The sequence below is a fragment of the Protopterus annectens genome, chromosome 3.part0, assembly GCF_019279795.1.
Source record: "Protopterus annectens isolate FY-2018-M chromosome 3.part0, PAN1.0, whole genome shotgun sequence".
NCBI classification, from domain to species: domain Eukaryota; kingdom Metazoa; phylum Chordata; order Ceratodontiformes; family Protopteridae; genus Protopterus; species Protopterus annectens.
In genome coordinates this window covers 1,737,320,591-1,737,340,806 of record NC_056731.1, presented here as the reverse complement: position 1 = coordinate 1,737,340,806, position 20,216 = coordinate 1,737,320,591, and the positions used below count along the sequence as shown (strand labels likewise).

The 20,216-nt window shown below is 39.9% G+C and overlaps 1 long non-coding RNA gene across 1 annotated transcript in view; it reads left to right on the top strand.

The window, feature by feature from the left end:
* LOC122796991 overlaps window positions 1-18,892 on the top strand; it is a 530,955-nt gene extending 512,063 nt beyond the window's left edge. The window contains exon 4 of the long non-coding RNA XR_006364020.1: window positions 18,819-18,892. This is a non-coding gene — a long non-coding RNA (uncharacterized LOC122796991). The remainder of the gene's footprint in view (window positions 1-18,818) is intronic.
* Window positions 18,893-20,216: the final 1,324 nt, after the last annotated feature.

The following is a 20,216-nucleotide window of genomic DNA, read 5'->3' as shown; positions in this document are numbered from 1 at the left end:
AGGCATAGATCTCCCCTCAGCAGCCTGTAGGAGACAGAATACAGGGATGGGGACTTGAAGCGGTCTGCAAAGGACATGTTACTTATGCCCTGTGTTCTTTATGTGAGGATCCTCTGTGGGTGTTCCACTTGTTAGATATGCATGGTTTGGTGCATACCAAAGGACATTTTATTCAGTGATCGGTCTGATGAATGCTGACTGCAGTAGAACAATGACTTCCTTAGATTTAGATTCAAATATTAGACCTAGATGCTATACCTTTGTTTATATGTTGCACAAAAGACAATGATTTCCTCACTACCACAGACACGTGATGGTCAAAGGCTAGATTGCTGACTATGTGTGTCTACAAGTCCCTGACTACTGGGTCAACTCTTAGGAGTATATTGTCAATGTGATAGTTACCAGGGGTGGATGACTTCCCAAAGGACATTATTATGCATTTATTGGCATTTAGTTTTAGTTCATGGCTCTGACATCAGTTGCATGTCAGCCCTTCCTGGAGAACATTTGCATCAGTGGGTGATTCAATGAAAGCTCCTAATTTGCAATCATAAGGAAATTTAGCCAGCCAGAGGCCATTGACATTAGCCTTGACTTCAAAAAAGGAAATTCCAAAAAGGAGCAGTCCCAAGACCAATTCCTGAGGGACTACAGATGTGACTAGCCTTTTTGTAGAGGTAGACTTCCCAATTCTAATTTCCTGGTGCATGTCAGTGAGCCAGCTGGCTATCCACTGGGTGACATATGGGTTTGTAGTTAACCTCTTAAGTTTGTCAACAATGCCTGAGTGGGATATTGTGTCAAATGCCTTGGCCAAGTAAGGTTAGGCAATATGTACCATTTTGCCCTCATTCATTGCTTTGGTGATTTTTCTCAAAGAAGGTCACCAGGTTGAGAATGCATGATTGAGTTGGATGCAGTGTCTGGAGGTTTCCTGTGTCATTATCATGATCATTCCCATGATAAATCTTTCCATGGCTTTACATATGAGACTAGTGAGACTTATGTGTTTGTAGTTTCCAGGGTCTGTAGATGGCTCACGTTTGTACAGAGGGATGACTGTTGTTTTTCTCCATTCATGTGGCATGAAGCCTGTTTGGAGGCTGTGGTTAAATAACAATTCCAGGGGGCCTGATATGTCATGATGTTCTTCATGTTTCACTGTTGCAGTCATCACCTGTGGGTTATCCCTGTGGTGGTAGCCCTTGGGCAGCCCGAGTACCAGAGTCAATGTTTTTCTGCATCAGCTGCTGTCGCTTGCTGGCTGATGTCAGATCATCAGTGTTATAAAGTAAGGCAGCTGACACCATTACATCAGTCTTTCTTGCCATGGAGCCTGTAGCAGAAGCAGTTCATAAGTGTGCTGGTCGGTCACTACCAGAGTTCGAATTTCAGCTGAAAACGTCTAAAGCTAAGTACCCCATTGGGGATCCTTTTTTCTTGCACTAACCAATGTCTGAAAAAGTTAACAATTGTCTCACCTGTGGAAAGCAGATCCCAGACAGAGACTTCCATTCATACTGCATCACTTGTTCTGGCCCAGACCACAACGTCCCCCACTGCCTGTTCTGTGCTCTCTTTAACTCGAGAACCATTCATCGTAGAGCTCTTATTGTAGACAGGTATTTTCACCTTCTGTCTTTGCATTCTGAAATGACGTCCATCAGCCAACAATCCATAGACATACTGAAAAAACATAGAGATAAAGGTAGAGACAGACCACACAAGGCTAAGCCTTCCGACGACGTTACTGCTAAGGAGGTCGTCAATTCTCCAGAATTCAGTGAGGTGCTTTTGCAGCCCCTGATGCCTGATAGGATACCTATGCAAGCCTCTACTGAGACCCTTTCAGAGTCTGGTATGTCACAGAAATCTTCTTTGTTTTCCGAGCATTTGGTTGTTTTGCCTCGGTTGGGTCCAGAGCTGTGATGCAGGCACTGGCTTCCGAGGAGGCCTTTCACACTACCGATTCTAGACAAAAAATGATGTCCTCACATCCAACTACCATTTCTCTCAGACTGAGGGATACTCTTAGGCCTAGAATCCAGGCCACTCCTAGAAAATCTACCTCTAGCCACCATCTTATGCCTGCTCCACCACCCCAAGCCCAAATGCTTAAAATGGCAGAGGATCTTATCTCTCTTATCAGGGGTAGTCAGGCCACAACTTCTAAAAGGAAAAGACACCCTTATCCTGAAATAATGACAGAACAAGATTCTGAGGAATCTGATTATTCAGATTTTGAAGAGGAACAACAACCTCTGACTGCTTATGAGGATTCAGATGCAGAGGAATGTATCCCTTCTGTCTAACCACCAGAAGACCATTCCTTTGGGCAAAACCTTCACACCCTCAGGGCACATTTCCACTGGGAATCTCAGGACTTTCCCCCAGTCTAAGAAATGACTAAAATAGTTTCTAGGTCAGCCCCAGCACAGACACCTGGCCATCCCCCCTATCCTAAAGTGGTGGGTGATGTTTTCCATGAATCCAGCTTAGCCCCTGATGCCCTCCCACCTGCTCACAGTAAACCTGACAGGTATTATACAGTAGCAGATTCTCACAAATACCTGTACAGAAACACTGCTGCAGACCCGGAAGTCTTTACACAGGGACCTAAAGGAATAGGCTAGTTCCAGAGCTCTGGACAGATGGGGTAAAAAAGTATACACCTCTGCAACCTTAGCTATCAGAGCACTCAACTCTCAGTTCCATATGCTAAAATATCAACAACACACTTTGGAACTTTTAAAGCAAAAGATTTCAACCTTTCCTGACTGTGCCAATTCGAAAGACTTAGCAGATTTACTGCATTCTACTTATCAAGCAGCCAAACACTCTTTACACTGTGGATATGATGCCCTAGAAGCCTCTAGCAGTGCAGCAGTGTCAGGATCTGTCATTAGGAGACATGCATGGTTGAAGAAACAACCTTTCCCTTTTCATGTCATGTCTAAATTAAATGATGCACCCTTGTATAAGGACCGCTTGTTTGGAGTAAAAGCAGAATAGGTGCTTAAAAAGATGGAAGACAAAGCAAAATCTATGCAAACAGTAAAAGATTTCTTTCAGGTTCAACCTCCCAGGTTCAGCAGGAATTTTCCATCTAAGCACTGGTCCTTTACTGCACCTAGCAGACAGGGGCAAGGTAAGCCCCTATCCCAGGGACAACAGAAAACCAAACAGTGGACCACCTCTGCCCCAAAGGCAGGGAGTTCTAACCCATCCTTCTATGGCAAAAACTCTCAATGACTACCTCTCTCCTCTCTGCCCTCCTTTCACTCATCAAAAGCTAGGAGGAAGGCTCTCCCTCTGTAAAGAAAATTGGCTTGCAGTAACGAAGGACCAATGGGTCTTAAAGATCCCTTTTAAGAGATACAAATTCTCTTTCAACAAACTCCCAATTCCAAGAGGGTACCCAGACTTACCTCCAAATCAGTGGGCAGAGGCATTGAAACAAGTCCAAACTCTCATATCCAAGGGGGCAGTAGAACCTGCCCCCCCAGATCAAAAAGGCAAAGGCTTTTATTCCAGAGTATTCCTTGTTCCCAGGAAAGAGGGCACATGATGCCCCATCCTGGATCTATCCATTCTGAACACTTCTCTGATGGTCCCCAAATTCAAAATGCTAACTTTGCAGCAGCTGCTGCCTATGCTGACAAAAAATGCCTGGTTAGTGTCCCTAGACCTAAAGGATGCCTACCTCCACATCCCCATAAGGGAATTCAGCAGGAAATTCCTGCGCCCCGGCCATAGCATTTTTCAGGCAGGAAAACATAGAGATTTACCCTTGCCTGGATGACTGCCTCATTCAGGAAGAGTGCAAAGAAAAGCTGCTCCAGGACCTCCTCTTTGTCAAAACCCTCCTAACTTCCTTAGGGTTCACCATCAATAAGAAGAAATCAAAGCAAACACCTTCCAGGAAGATCATTTTCTTGAGAGCACTGCTAGACACAGCACCCCAAATGGCTTCTTATCCCCAGAAAAGCAGAGATTCCTGCCTCTCTACTTTTCACAGCTGGCTTCCAGAAGATATCTCACTGTGAGGAAGTTCCTGCTAGCCTTGGGGTACATGGCATTTTGCATCCCTCTAATTCCTCTGGCCAGACTTCACATGAGAAAACTTCAGTGGTATCTAAAGAACCTTTGGTGTCAGCAGTCTCAACCTCTAGAAACCTCCCTCCCTCTGATCCCCCTGCATAAGGGCTTAGTTTCTCTGGTGGGCAGGGGCCTGTGCAAAGAACAAGGGTCTTCCTTTCACCCTTCGTCCTGCCGGGCAGACCATTACCACCAACAACTCAGATATTGATTGGGGCACTCACCTAGAAGGCAGGTGCACCCATGGTCTTTGGGATGCCCAGCACCTTCCCTTACATATCAACCAGAAGGAAATGATGGCAGTACAAAAGACTCCGACATCCTTCAAACACCATCTCAAGCCAGGGGTTCTCCTTATCAAAACAGAAAACACCACAGTAATATGGTACATCAACAAACAGGGAGGGATCCAACCTTACCCTCTGTGCAGGCTAGCCATGAACTTCTGGCTGACAGCCTCTTCCATGGGACTACATCTAATAGCCCAATACCTACCAGGGATCAACAACACCCTGGCAGACCACTTAAGCACGAACTTACTGGACCTCCATGAATGGCAGCCCCACAGAAAAAGCTTTATACAGATCACTCAGGAGTGGGGGACTCTGGAGGTGGATCTCTTTGCTTCGCATCTCAACCATTAGCTGAAAAAATTCTGTACCAGGGAGTATCACCACCTAGCATGGAAGGCAGATGCCTTGACCTTCCCCTGGAACACCCTCTTTGTGTACACATTCCCTCCTCTGCCTCTTATTCCCAAGGTAATGATCAAAATAAGGGAGGAGAGACCAAAGGCCATCCTCATTGCTACAGATTGGCCCAGACAACATTGGTGCCCCTTACTGCGCAGCCTGACATTACAACCTCCTTGGCACCTGCCCCTGATCTCAGACCACCTGACTCAGGTTGGGGGGGAAATGCTGCACCCAGACTTTCAGACTCTCAAACTATCAGCATGGCTAATACACTAAAGGCAAACAAGGGGCCCCAGTTGAGCAAACAGGTCCTAGACATTATCACAGAGGCCAGAAGGCCCAGCACCAGAAAATTTTATGCAGAAAAATGGAAAAGATTCTGCTCCTGGAGCCAGTCCAGCAGGGACAATATGTCACATTCTTCTATCCCTCTTATCCTGGACTACCTAGTGGAGCTACTTAATAGTGGCCACTCCTTCTCTTCTATTAAAATCCATGCCTCAGCCATTTCAGCTCATTTTGACAGAGATCTGCCCCAGTTCTCCCATCCTTTGATCAAACAATTCCCCAGAGAGGCTTGTAATCTTAGACCTCCCAGAAGGCCACCCACATAAGCCTGGGACCTGAATTATGTTTTGGAAAACCTAACCTTACCACCCTTTGAACCTGCTGCTTCAGCAGAACTAAGATACCACTCCTGGAAGACTGCTTTTCTCCTAGCTATCAGCTCAGCTAGAAGGGTTTTGAACTTCAGGCACTGATGGCTATTGAGACCTTCATAATTTTCCATGCAGACATGGTTTCCCTGAGGACTAACCCCTCCTTTATGTTCAAGGTGGTATCTAATGTGACTCTCAACCAGGCCATACATCTACCCACCTTCTTTCCTAACCCTAAAAACAAGGGGGAAAGAATTTTGCACTCACTAGACATGCACAGACAGCACAGTTACTATCTGGACCATACTAAACCCTTCTGAAAAACAGACCAACTGCTTCTCAGCTTTGCCCCAGGGGCAGAGGGAAAGCCTATTTCCAAGCAAACCATTTCCAAATAGCTATCACACTGTATCCATTTCTGCTACAGATTACATGGGAACCCCCCCCCCCCCAAAATCTATTTGAACCCATTCCACTAGGGCAGCCTTCACTTCCACAGCATTTCTCAGAGGAATTCCCACCAGGGACATCCTGGAAGCTGCCACCTGGACTTCAGTCCATGCCTTTACCAAGCATTGCCACCTACCTATATTTTCTAAGGCCTGGGCAGGGTTTGCATCTGCAGTTCTGCAGGGCTTGCTGACCCAGGCCCAGGTTTTTCTCTAATCCTACCACCCCTCTCCTCAGCTTTGGGAATCCTCCCACAGGTGATGACTGCAACAGTGAAACATGAAGAACATAGTACAGTTGTATACACTTACCATAAATGTCGATGTTCAAGTGTATTCACTGTCACAGTTGTGGTTTCCCTCCCTCCTTCTCCCTTATATCTTCTTTCTTTAGGGAGACATAAGCTTCTCTAGGTGGCTTTTAGCTATCAGAACCTCTTTACCATATTATCTGGGCTTCTCACTGGTTAGGGCAAGAAAAACTGATGTAATGGCGTCGGCTGCCTTGCTTGCACTGACAACCTGACATCTGCAAGCAACAGCAGCTGACACAGAAAAACATTGAGTCTGGTATTTGGGCCGGCCGAGGGCTACCACAGCAGGGATAATCCACAGGTGATGACTGCAATAGTGAATACACTCAAACAACTACATTTATGGTAAGTGTACACAACTGTACTTTTCAACGTATTTGAAGGCATCCTGGGACATTGTCTGGGCCCATTGATGCAGAAAGTAGTTAGTTTATCATCACATTTTAGTTGTTATCTGTTTAGTGAATACAGTGATTAACAAAACCTGGAAATGAATTGTGCAGCCTGGAGATGGTTAAGGGAAACTGCCTGAAGATGGGGAGTAGGATGTTCTCACCCAAAGTTCTGACACTTAAGTGTAGCTCTGTCTGCTTGTTTGATATTAGTTAAAGAATACTGCTTTGCAAGATATCATGCCCTCTGGCAAATTCAAACTCTTCATCTCTCTCTCTCTATTCTGTTCCATCACATGCTTGTTTTTTTTGTTTGTTTGCTTTCTTGTAGTTAGGTTTGCTTGCTTTCCTGTTTTCTTGTAACTATGTTTTATACTTACATTTTACTGCACACGTTTTGAATATTAATGTGCCTCTTGTGTGCATTGCATGTATATGCTTTTCATGTACCTTTTCTGAGACTTGGGTTGTGGCTGAAAATGGGCTTTGGAGAAGATAATGTATCCATTTAACAAAGTGAAAGTAACTAACTAACTAAATAAATAAAATAATGATGAAACACAATGAAGTTATTATCCTATGCACTGTAAAGTTTTATCGCTGACAATTTTCTCCCAGAGGCTCAAGAGCTCCTGACTCACACAAATATTTTCCTTCATTTTTGGTTACTGCTGCATAGAAAGATGTCACAGTGAATTTCCTGCTTTACCATGTTTAATCATTAAATTCCATGTGACTTGGGCAGCATTGGTTTAAGATATTTAATGAAATTTATTTGAAATATTTTCAGGATAGGGACATTGATGCTGTAGAAGAATTGAGAGAGGTTCTCTTACATACCTCTCAACCTCTTCTTCTGAAATCAGAGACTAAGGCCCAAAATCATGGATACTTTTCAAAATATTCTCAGCATTTGCTTAGCAAGTTGATAGAATAAGAGGATTTGCATAAGCAAGCATTTTGTAATGAACAAGAAGTCTATAACTGTGACATTGGGAATTACATAATGACTTTAGCCCTTCATGCAGTAACATAGCTAGATCACCTGACACTGTATGCAGATCCTCACACTGGCACACCCCAACTGAAACTTAAAAAGGATATCAAAACTGAAGATAAAGCATCTCTGAAACTGTAGTCCCACACTGAGCATATCAACCATGACTGCCAATGCGGTATCAGCAGTATCTGTATTAATTTATAAAATTACAATATCCTAATTGTTTCATAAAGAACTGCTGGCACTGCACAATTATGTACAGGGTAAAATGAAGAGGCAAATGAGAGTAAGATCTCCGGGTACTGGTCATCACATTTATCATTTGGATGATAGAAAGAAGTTGCCCCAGTCCAGTATCACATGTATTTTTACTGGAAGTTGCATTGGTATGCCTCTTGAGAACAAATGTCATGGGTAAAAGATGTGCTACACTTTGAAATAGGCATTACTTATGCACTTATTAGGGAAAGGAGATGAGAGAATATGCATTACCACATCTGTCATAGAAAAGGGAGGGGAGATATTTTATATGGGTGCAGTGGGCATTAGCCGGCATGTTCCTCTGGTCAAGTTGCAGGAGGGTGCAGTCACACACAATGACCACTACTTATTTTTTGTTGAAGATTTGCGGAGCTAGACATACATATCACCATACCTCAGATTATTTAAATTGTTTGTTTTGTACATCCATCTATGTTACCTTTTTTGCAAGTTATCTGTATTCAAATAGATGATTGTTTACATCCTTATGGTGCATAAGAATGTTTTTAACAGTCATTTTTATCCATCTTTTATCTATTTCTTATCTAATTTATTACTATTTATTCATTTTCCAGTCTTATAAGTGTTATTTAACATTTTTACCAGGTGTTAGTGGCTACATTTCCAATATACTTCTAATGTACACTACTGAGATATTTTGAAATGTATTTTTCAATGTATTTTCTATTGATTTTCTCATATTATTGCAAGATAGGTTTTTTATTTAATGCAATTAATGTTTAATTGACCATGTGATAGAGCTCATTAAATTTACATTTTGGGAGAGTGTATATAAGGTCTTGCATTCAGTATTGTGTTGTCTTGTCTGAAGAAGTACAGGTACTATCCTGTACAAAAGCACTTACTTTAATTTGTGAATAAATAATTATTTTTGGAGTGCATCCAAGTCGTGTTCATACTTTTTTGTTATTTTCCAAGTTTGTTTTGTGACTTCTAGCACTGAGTAGCATTACTCTCAGATTTTGCTTGCTTGTACCTGTTAGGGTGGTGAATTTGTCATTTGAACCTTGCCTAAAAAGACACTAAAGGGGTGGCAAGAGCCTTAGCCAGTATCTGGAATCCCAAGGGTGACAGGTGCAGGCCATCTCTGGCAAAGCATCGTGGTCTGTCGACCATGTCATCTCAGGCAGACAGATACTGGATCTCCTTAGAATCACACCAGAAGCTTAGCCAATTGTTGAAGTCAATCATGTTGTCCTTGTACTGTGTTTAGCCTGGTGAGTGGAACATCAGTGTGCCTGACTATAGAGTCACCTATGACTAGAGTGTTGGCTATGTTGTTATGCCTTATGGGCTGTGGTTGAGTGGCACACTGAGTTTGTGGGCTATGTGTCATTTGGATTGTGTTGGGGGGTGGAGGTTGCTTGCATTTCTGCTTTGGTGGTCTCTGTTGCTTGTGCAGATTTTTCCACAAATGTAGGTGCATGTTTTATTTTGCTATGTATGTATTTTGGTGGTGTAAGCTTTGAGGGACTATGTGATGAGTGTAGTGTGGTGCAAGTGTTTACCTTCTCCTCTTGACTGTCTAGTCCAGTCTTGGGTGAAGAGAGCTTTGCTTCCAGTTTGGCTATATAAGTGCATCTCTCACAGGTTGTAGTGTAGGGTGGTAGGAGGAGAGGGTTGTCTGTGTACATGAGGTAATTGCTGCATTGCCCCAAGATGCCCAGATTCATCAGGTAGACAGGAGAAAACACTGGGAGCTGACCCTTAGACATGCCTGGATAGGTGCTTATTTATTATTTATTTAAGTACTAAAAACTGTTTTCCTCTAGACAAGTCAGGAAGGTTGAGTGCTGTAGTAATTTGTAGCTTATTTAGTGCTTACGAGTTCTGAGCAAGTGCTGAGCTCAAAGTAACAGATTTGAGTGCTAAAACTAAAAAAACTGGCTAGTTCTAAGGGGAAATTTGAAAAGCAGACTTTGTGGTGCTGGGAAAAGTTTAACCCTAGCTAAGCGGCGATGCATAAAGTGTATTTTTTATTTAATATAACAGTAGCAAATAAGCAAACTGATTTAAACAAATTAACCAATTAGTCAATAAAAAGCTAAAAACTGAGCCCTGTTCCAGCAGTCTTCAATCAGACAGGTTCTAACTGCACAGTCCTGCCACTAGGGTGCAGGGGAACCTTCTCCAATGAAAGATGGTCTGGATTAGTGCTCAAGTTATTTAAACAAAGCTAGATTCAGCAGGTCTGAATTTAGTTTATACTACAGCAAACAAGGCATATCAATTTCAGAAAGAAACAGTTCAAATAACCAGGCACAATAAGCCTTTAACCAGAAACTTCCAGCTCAGAAGGGCAGAATCTACCCTCTCCTCCCACAAGAGTGCAGACCATACCTTCTTAATGTAAAACAATTGGCCCGAAGCCCAAGTGCTTAAACCAGAACTAATACACTTTTAGAATAACAGACACTAAGCCTTCAATCAGCAACTCCCAACTTAGAAGGATGTAAGCTACCTGTCCTGCCACAACAGTGCAGACCACAAACCTTCTTAATGTAAAACAACTGGTCTGAAGCCCAAGTGCTTCAACCAAAGGTGTAGAATGACAGTTATAATTTAATCAGGCTACTAACAAGCAGTAATAAATGCAGCAGAATAAATGCAATAAAGTAGGAAGAAACAAAAATACAGTCAAACTAAATGAATAAAGTGTCATTTTTTTTACAACAATAGAAAACAAGCAAACTGATTTAAACAAATTACCCAGTTAACGAGTAAAAATGCTCAAAACTGAGCCCTGTTCAAGCGGTCTTCAATCAGACAAGTTCTAACTGCACACTCCTGCCACTAGGGTGCAGCGGAACCTTCTCCAAAAAAGATGGCCTGGATTAGTGCTCAAGTTATACAAACAAAGTTAGATTCAGCATGCCTGAATCTAGCCTGTGCTACAGCAAACAAAGCATACCAATTTCAGAAAGAAACAGTTCAAATAAGCAGGCACAATAATCCTTTAACCAGAAATTCTCAGCTCAGAAGGGCAGAATCTAGCCTGTCCTCCCACAAGAGTGCAGACCACAAACCATCTTAATGTAAAATAACTGGCCTGAAGCCCAAGTGCTTAAACCAGAACTAATACACTTTCAGAATTACAGACACTGAGCCTTCACTCAGCAATTCCCAACTTAGAAGGGTATAAGCTACCTGTTGTAAAGGATCAGTAATTAATAACCAGTTAAATGACATCCGATTTCATTTTGTGCCATGATCTTCCATTGCTCTTACTTTCTGCAGGTCCTTTCTGTAAGAGATACAGCTTTATTTTATTGGTTTAAAAGTATAGGGACAATGCATGTCCGAAAGGCCAAAGAATAGATGATGTTCCCATTGCAGCTATTCCTAATAAAAAAAATGTCCTCAATAAATTCTGCAGCTAGCAATCATTGCTTCTGCATGCCAGTAAAACAAACAAAAAAGTCAATCTAGAAAATGCGTAATAAAAATATATTTTTTGAAATCCTGTATTGCAGTCCACAGTCTTAAAAGTCATAATTTAGAATAATATCTGAGTCTTGGTTATCTGGCTCTGAATGCAGTAATTTGTAATATCTCTGTTTATTGTTCTACTTTTTGAGTTGTTTTTTTGTGGGCTGACCCTATATTCAGGCCCACTCTAAACAAGGGGTAATTTCTCTCTGTCCCTTCTTCTACACATGAAGGTAACAATGTTATGAATTCTGAAAGTGGAGAAGGGCAGAACAGTGGATCATAGAGGAAGAGGTAAAAACAAAACAGAGCAGAATGCAAAAAAACAGTGATAGTTCTTTGCTTGGGACTTAAAATATTAAAATTTGCTGTAGATGAGCAATAGAAAAGGGCAGGGCAGAGATCACACAAGAACATTTTGCTAGAAGCATGACCTTTTATTGCAAACTCATCAGCTGAGCCTCCAAATAAGTTCTTCTAGCAAGGAAGATGTGAGGTATAATGCCAAATGAGCTATATTTCTACATGGGGAGGATGATGTATTTGCATTTGGTTATCTGCAAGGTAAACATCATAAATAAAGAAAAAAATCAAATGTCAAATTCCTAAACAACAGTTCAATCTTTACTTACAGAATTTTTCCATCCTTGTTGGTAATGTTAATGGAATCTGTGTCACTACAATTTCCCATCATAGAAAAGAGCCATAGTACAGAAGATGCAACTCATTACAGCTGAGTGCACCTCCAGGCATGTCTGCAGTTACCTCCTACTGATGCCTCTAGGTGTCAAATATTGCTTGTCCATATTTGTATTAATAATTCCAAAAACCATGCTTCATACAAGGCATCAGAAGTTTTCATCTTAAAGCATACATGATGCAAACACAATTGTATTGTTATTTGACCTCTATCTAATGCAGCTAAAGAGATATTGAATATTATTTGTATACTGTTTATTTGTATTGCAACAATTTTCTTATTTCTCTAAATATCAACATTCAGGTAACAGATAGAACTGCATAGACTCATATGAAAGCTTACAACTGTATGAAGAAAATCCTGCTGGCAGTATGCGTCTTGCTTGAATGGTTACTGAGATATCATAAGCTACAACATAACAAAAGTAATATTCACTGCATTTATTTTGGCTTATAAAATCCAGTTTACAGCATCAAACTGAGGGAATGCCACTAATGTAAAGATTAATGTATCCTAAATAGTTAGTCATTTACAGTTTTCTAGTAACACTTATGGTTCTAGAGATATGAATATTTGATTGAATTGGAACATGATAACTTAATTTTTTAAAGGCTCGAGCCACACCCACTGGGAGTTAAAAGCAGACACTCAAAAGAGCTTTGGTGGAGAGAATGAATTAAAAGGTATTTAAACAGATTGGTAAAGTTAATTTCAGGACTCATATTAAGTGACATTAAAAGTATTAAAATAATATTTAAACAGAGTTTTGATTAATTTCATGACTTGCAACTAAATTATTTTGCGTTATTAAAATAGATACATACCAATTTATTTCATTTTATTTAGATTTAATGTACATACGCAAACACACAAACATACATACGCGTGCACACACACACACACACACACACACACACACACACACACACACACACACACACACACACATAAACACGCACATAGTCCAACACAGTGTCATTCTCTTATATTTTGTGTTCTTGTTTATGTGACGGTGATGAGCTTTTGAAAACCTATGAAAGAAATTCAGATTTTTAAAATTCTGCTGAAGTACCTAAATCTGTTAAATAAAAGTCACGACTCAGCAACTATTTTCTCACATGTAAAAAATCAGGTCCCTTATTGCTGAATGCTGCCATTAGTTTTCTGAGAAAGACTATTCTTAGATGGAAAATGGAAAGAAAGTTCCTCATAGAAATACATCATCATGTGTTCCTTGCTGGAAAAATCACTAAATGCGGGCTGTGGCAAACAGATGACTGTCTAGGAAATAGATGGATTTTTTTCTGACCCAGTTTTGACCTGATTATTGTGCCAGGCTTGCTAATTATTTTCATTTTTATAAAGGAAAGCTTTTACCTCAGTAACATAATGTGGTATGAAATGCAAAAAGCCTAATTTATTAAGTTAGCAGTTTCGCTTCATGTTACATTTGGGTGGTAAATCAGGAAATTCCAAACTCTCTTGTCATAGATGTTTTAAATGGACTTAGTCTGGGGAAATGTTACATAAATAAAAAGCAGCTTTCATGACTGTAACTCTCCATGGTATTTAACTCACAATTCCCTATACCTTGATTCCATAGTTTGTAGTCTGCAAGAGAAAAATACGAGTCCTCTGTCTTGAATAGAATGATTGTTGCTAAGACGTGTAGAGATTTAAAACACCCTCCTGAAATGCAGTTCAGTGTTTTGCATTAGTGCTTTCTAAATATTGCCTTGAGAAACAACTCACACAGTGTGAAAACATTTGGTTGCACTCTAAAATGGCCTATGCCTGTTATTTTATCATTAATGAACAACCCAGACACAGCAGTGATGTGTTTTCCTTTGGGGTGGACACTGAGAAATCAAGCCTTTGAAGCTTGTCAGTGCCTTTACGTATTTGGCACCAACCCTATGGCTACATGAAATTGCCTTGAAGCTTGCTTTTTCCTTGCAGTATCAAATTAATCTCTTGCTCTGTTAATGAACCAGCTAGAGTAAAACCAGTGTCTGATGAACTGCTAAGAAATTCTACATTGTTTATGTCTGCTCAAGGCATGGATGGTAACATTCTAAATAGATGGCTGCTAATGCTGACAAAAAATTATAACTACATCTTCATTTGTTTTAAATTTGCAACACATGACATTGTTATTATATACCAGCCACAATTTAAGGTAGTTTCAAAGCAATGTTTTCTGTGAATCTTGAATATGCAGTGTCTGATATATGAAGCTATTTCAAATACAGTTAGATAGAAAATAGTTGTTAAAAACATTCAATTAATTGTACATGTTCTTGAACTTAATGAGTGATTTATCTTAGTTTAATAATTAAAGATCTCGGCAAATTTACTGTCTAGCTCCATCATTGTGGAGTGAGGTTACAAAATAACTTTTTTGTGTGATTTATGTTTTTTGTGTGACTGAGTCAGACATACAAGTGAAGATAATACTCTTGAAGTTGATTAAGTCCTATGGCTTTAAAATTGGCTAGTGTTACTGAATTCATTACTGAGAATGAGGCCTTTAATTCCTGAGATTCACCACAAACACCACTGAGGTATACTAAAGAAAGAGAATGCTAATAGTGTTGGTAGACTGGCAGGCTATTGAAATTTGACACACACAAAGGTTTTTTCTAACAGACAAAAAAGGCATACCATTTTGTGGGCAACAGACTACCTTTTATCATCCTCATATATAATTGGAACAAAACCTTGTTTAGAGAAAATAGACAAGTGCAAGAAAAAGCATGTACAAATATATATGTAAAAACTCCCACTGAGAAAACTCTTTAATCTAGTTTTCATAGCTTTTGCAGACCATTTGCCTTGGTGTTCTGTTAGGATCTTGATTAGTAAAGAAATAGTGACCACTTTTTAAAGGGGTCATTGTTCATACTTAAATCTAATATGGATAATACTTATGTGAGTCATCATCCAGCCTAATGACTGTAAAGCAATTTTGAAATGCAGGAAAAAAGGGTATCTTGGAAATGTAATGATGTATCACTTACGTCATTATTGCTGACTGCCATATGATATATCACATATGTTATCATCGCTGGGCCTGGCTGCTCTTAAAGTGGTTATACATTATTTACACATACATATATTTCACTACCACCTATGCTTCACACAGTGGAATTGCACTTTTATGTTATAAAATATGTTTTTCTTTATTTCCGTACCCTTTTATTTTCTTATCTCAGTTAATTCTGTGTCTCCCTTTAATGATTACAGATCTGTACTGAAAAATTAGGTGTGGAACAGACCATTTTGTCCAGGGACATCTTCAAAGTGGGGGGTTAGTTAGAGTTGCAGGATTTGGGAGGATAGGGGGTAGGATAGAGTTAAATTGGAATGGATGAGGTTTGGGAGGAAGTGAGGTAGGGGTAGGGAGGGGCTTAAAGGATGTTAGGCAAGTGTATATGGATTAGGAGTCACATTTTGGCGTGAACTTGCTAAGGCAAGGGCTACGTCTGAGATGACCTGTGGGGGGGGGGAATTTACACTTCAGGTTTGGTAATAAGATATAATAGCATGGCTATGGTTGTTTTTTTCTTTGCCTTAATTATGGTTGGCAGCGTTGTTGGGAACTAATTGGTTGGGAAAAGAGTGATATATTATTTATAGAATAGGCCCCTTTGTAATGCAGTCATTTGTTTATTTCGCATGGGTATTAGTTGTATCGTGAATCTGTCAGGTGTGGAGGAAATCTTACGGGTATTTTTGTTAACGTATCTTAAGTTTAATTGTTTTTTTATATGTGATAGTAAATGCATTTTAAGCAGTTGATGAAGGAGATATGCCAGTGGTGGTGCATACTGTCATTAAGTCATTAAGAAGTGGGGATTATGTGTGGATGAAGCATTTACATTTTTTTCTTTTACAGGTAGGTGGAAGGAAGGTGGCTTTGACAGGCGAGACTTGGGACCCAGGTGGACAGTAGTCTCTCCTTTGATAGTCACATTGCCACAGTAGTCAGGAAGTCCTTCTACATGGCACACCTCATCATAAAAGGGTTCGCATCCAGGAAAAAAGAGGTCATCGTTACCCTCTACTCATCACTCATTAGACCCATTATAGAGTACAACACCCCTTTTGGAATGTACCTCACAAGACATCTGCAGCAACTGGAAAGGCCACAGATGTACCTCACAAAGAGGATTACTGGACTCAAACAAATGCCCTACACTGACCGCCTCAAAAAACTCCAGCTTTACTCCATAGCATATCGCCTACTCAGAGGTGATCTCTGCCTAACATATAAAGCTATGTCAAACCCAGAGCTGTTGGACATGCTACACCTAAAGAAATCCCAATCCCTCAGAGCTACACGCTCTAGGGACCTAAACCTTGTCACCACAATAAACAGGACATGCTGGAGGGATAGATTCCTATCCCAGAGACTTCCCATACTCTGGAACAGGCTACCCATCTATGTCAAGCAAAGTTCCTCATTATCACTCTTCAAGAAAAATCTTGATGAGTGGATGGGAAATAGGAAATACACCCCGGGGATCACTTCTGTGTGTCTGCTCGTCAGTGGCACAGGAAAATAACTTGCTTGGGTGGCATTAGCTAGGGAACCTTGTTGGCTAGGCTTGCGTAGGCCCTTGGGCCGATAGCCTAGTACCTACCTATGAACCTATGAACCTATGAGAGAGGGGGTCGAGGTTGATGTCAGTTAATGGAGTGGTATGAAAAGAGGTCATGGTCTTCCAGCAAGGCTGTCACATATGGAATTGTTATATTTTCTTCCCAATAGTTACAACTTAATGGTTTGTTTGCTTGTTTTGGGTGGGGAGCATCAGGAGTGGAAGAAGAAGAAGAAGAAGAAAAAAAGGATATCGTACTGACTTTAAAGAGATCTCATTGGTATGATGGTATGCAATGGGGTTTAATAACCAAATAGTATGGCTTGTTTTGTTGAGTTGCTAGAATTCCATGATGGCTGTTGAGCTGTTTTATTGAGTGATGGTGGGATTGCTAGACAATGGGATTTTATGATACAATTTTGGTTATTTTAAGCAGTGAAACAGGGCTGGGATTAGGCATCATGGTTTGTTCTTGTTTCTGTGTGGTTTCAGATGATGGTGGGCTTTGTGTTAGTTGTCCAGTTGAAGGGTAATGATGGGGGAGTCATTAGAATTGTTATTCCTCTTGTATTAAGGAGAGCTTATTTGGTTATTACTGGATTGGATGGTAAATGGGGTTGCAATTTGGTATGACGGCATGTAGTTGACTCTGCGTGGTTTTTATAATGCCCTTGAAGTCTTTGTGTAGCTGCCATTGGTCATGAAGTAAGGATTATTTAACTCATGTGCAGTGGGTATGCTAGGTTATCTTAGCATAGGTGAAGGGTCAGTGTTTTGTTTTCAGCGGTTTTGGTAACTGGTTATTTTTGTTATGTGACAAGGTTTTAGGGGTTAACTATATCCACCTTGGTTAGTGTGGACGGGATAAACCAAATGATGTTTGGCTGGATGTCTTAGTGGTGTTTAGATTGCTGGAAGTGTGCTGCAGAGAGGGGGACAGCCTGGTTAGGGTGGTGAGCAGAGAAGAGGGGTAGGCTTGCCCTCTTCTGTTCCCCCTCTGGTGCTGGATGGTCAATTCAATAAGTTGGAAAAGGAAAGTGAGTGGTTATGCTGCTTGACAAGTACATAAGTAAGCAGAGGAAGCTGCTTATTTGGTTGATGGTATAATGCAATAAATGGTAATGAAAGTGAGTGGTTACACTGCTTGATAAGTACCGATAAATGGTAATAGAAGTGAGCGGGTACACTGCTTCATAAGTAGGTGAGTGGTGGTGTGGACACTGCTTACTGATCAGGATGAGCAGGTTTACACTGTCCTGTCCTAAGATAATGTTACATGGATGTTATTTCACCTGTATCATGTTTGGTTGAAATGAATGAATACTGAGTAACATTTATGTTTATGAGAATTTAATAAAGGTCGTCAAATGTCATTCGTTGTAAAGTGTTTCTTGAAGAGGACCGGGACAATAAGGACTCTGTTAATATTCTAGGTATAGTAGCAAATCATTTCTGATAGGTATAAGTTGGTTTTAATAAATCCTTAGTCAGAACTCATGTTAACACTTAACTAATGGCTGTTTGGTCTATATAATCTATATCTGTCTGTCTCTACAGCAAGTTGTTAATTTATTTGTCAGTCTTTGATGTGAACAGCCTGCTTATCCTACCTTATTTATTCAACTCTCATGTCATCTTCTTTCATTGTTATGAGTTGTATGTTTGTTTCAACTGAATAACTGCTTGTTATAAGTCTGTTGTTACAGTATGTTTCTCGTGGTAATGAGAATTGGGATGATGGGTACCATTTTTATTCGTAGGCTGCCTTTTCTTCCAAGGATTCCCATGTGTGCAAGAGTAGCTTGCTTTAAAAAGTAATGATAATTAACACACATAAGAAGCATAAAGTGTAGGGGGTGCAGCTTCCACATGTGCTGCAATGTGGTTTGAACTCCCCAAAATATGTTTTTAGTTTTTTTTTTTATTATTCTTATATTTCTGTATAGTCATTTGGCATATGATTAAGTGAGGTTTGTAATGTAACATATGAAATGTTTTGTGTTATAAGGGAATGCATTTCATGATTTTGGGATTCATGATTCATAAAAGCAAGTGTCTTAATCTTATGGCACATGGATCAGATGAATTAGAACCCTGCACTTTCCATTTTTATGCCTTTTATTTTAGTCTTTCTTTTGAGCTCTCATTCATTTCGACAGCATGGTAATTGTGTTGTTTGGTTTTCTTTTGTAGGTACTTCTTACAATATTGTCGTATCCCTGATTTCAGACAGCAGTCATGGTACTCCATGCACTACATGTATTTAAAATGGCAGGTAAGATTTTGATATTATTTTTATAGAGTAATGAATGTTATGTTTGGAGTTGTTAATTTTATAGTTTATGATTTTTATGTACTTTAGTCTTATTTATTTTAGTTCTATAAGGTTGGTTATGTTCTCCCATGGATACTGTTATTGAATTGTCTGTTTCCATTATGCATTTATTTATGTTTGTTATTTTATTTAAGTTGATTAAAAGATTTAACTGCCAGTTGGTGTTCTAGGCATTTGATTTAGATAGGAAGTAATTGGCTATGGCAGTTAATATTTTTTCAGTGTGCACACTAAGTATAGTTTCAGGTTTTTGGTGCATTATTGGAACTTGAGACTCAATAGCGTGAGTTCCAAGACTCAAAAAAAAAAAATTAAGCACAATTCTGCACTCATAACAGGAAAGTGCAAACTTTTGTCTTTGTAGGAAGCATACAAATGAGGCTATTCCATCAAAGGCCATGGGTGCTTTGCCAGTGACCACCATCAAACTCTACCAGTCTTTTTAAGGAGGGTAAGGCCTGTAAGTCCTAGAGTGTATATTAGGGCACCCATCTATTTGTTTAAGCTATGTTTGAAGGTTTTCATAGAGTCAAATTGCTTGACATGCAAAGGGAGTCTATTCCAGAGCAAAGGGGAATCACTAGGTAATGAACCTCTCTCTATATATTTAGTTTTATTATCTGTTATACATTGAAACATCTTGCTCTAGTTTAGGAAACACTATCTGATATATTGACAAAGAGGAGGTCTTAGATAATAGATTCCCTCAGGGCAAGAAAAGTATGGCACAGGTCTTCTCTTAAAAGCTTGTATGTTACTAAGTACAGGGACAATGGTTTCTTCTGTTCCTGAAAACTAAAATCTTTGAGATCCAATATCCTTTTTTTAGTAATCTAAGTGTTTTTTGATTTTTGTGATAAGTCTAGTGAGAGAGATGCCATAGGGTACATGGTATTTTATAATGGATCTAACCAGGGCAGACTACAGAGGAGCAATATCTTTTTTGGTTTTAGATGAGATGCCCTTGTGATTAACTGTGGCATATACAAGGATTTCCTGACTACAATTCCTATGTTGTGATCAAAGGAGAGGGTGCCACCAGTCTAGGTGCCTGTGATCCTAAAAGTGAGGTGTCATTGATATAAAAAGTGGTGGAATTTGTTATTTTCTAAAGAAGGTGATACTACATTTTTTAGCATTTAGTTTGAGCCATTTATCAGTGCACCAGAGGTTAATGTCTGTTCTGTTTGAAGAGTAGTAGTATCACTGTTTGATTTAACAACTGCACCTAGCTTACAATCGGCAGTGAACTTAGT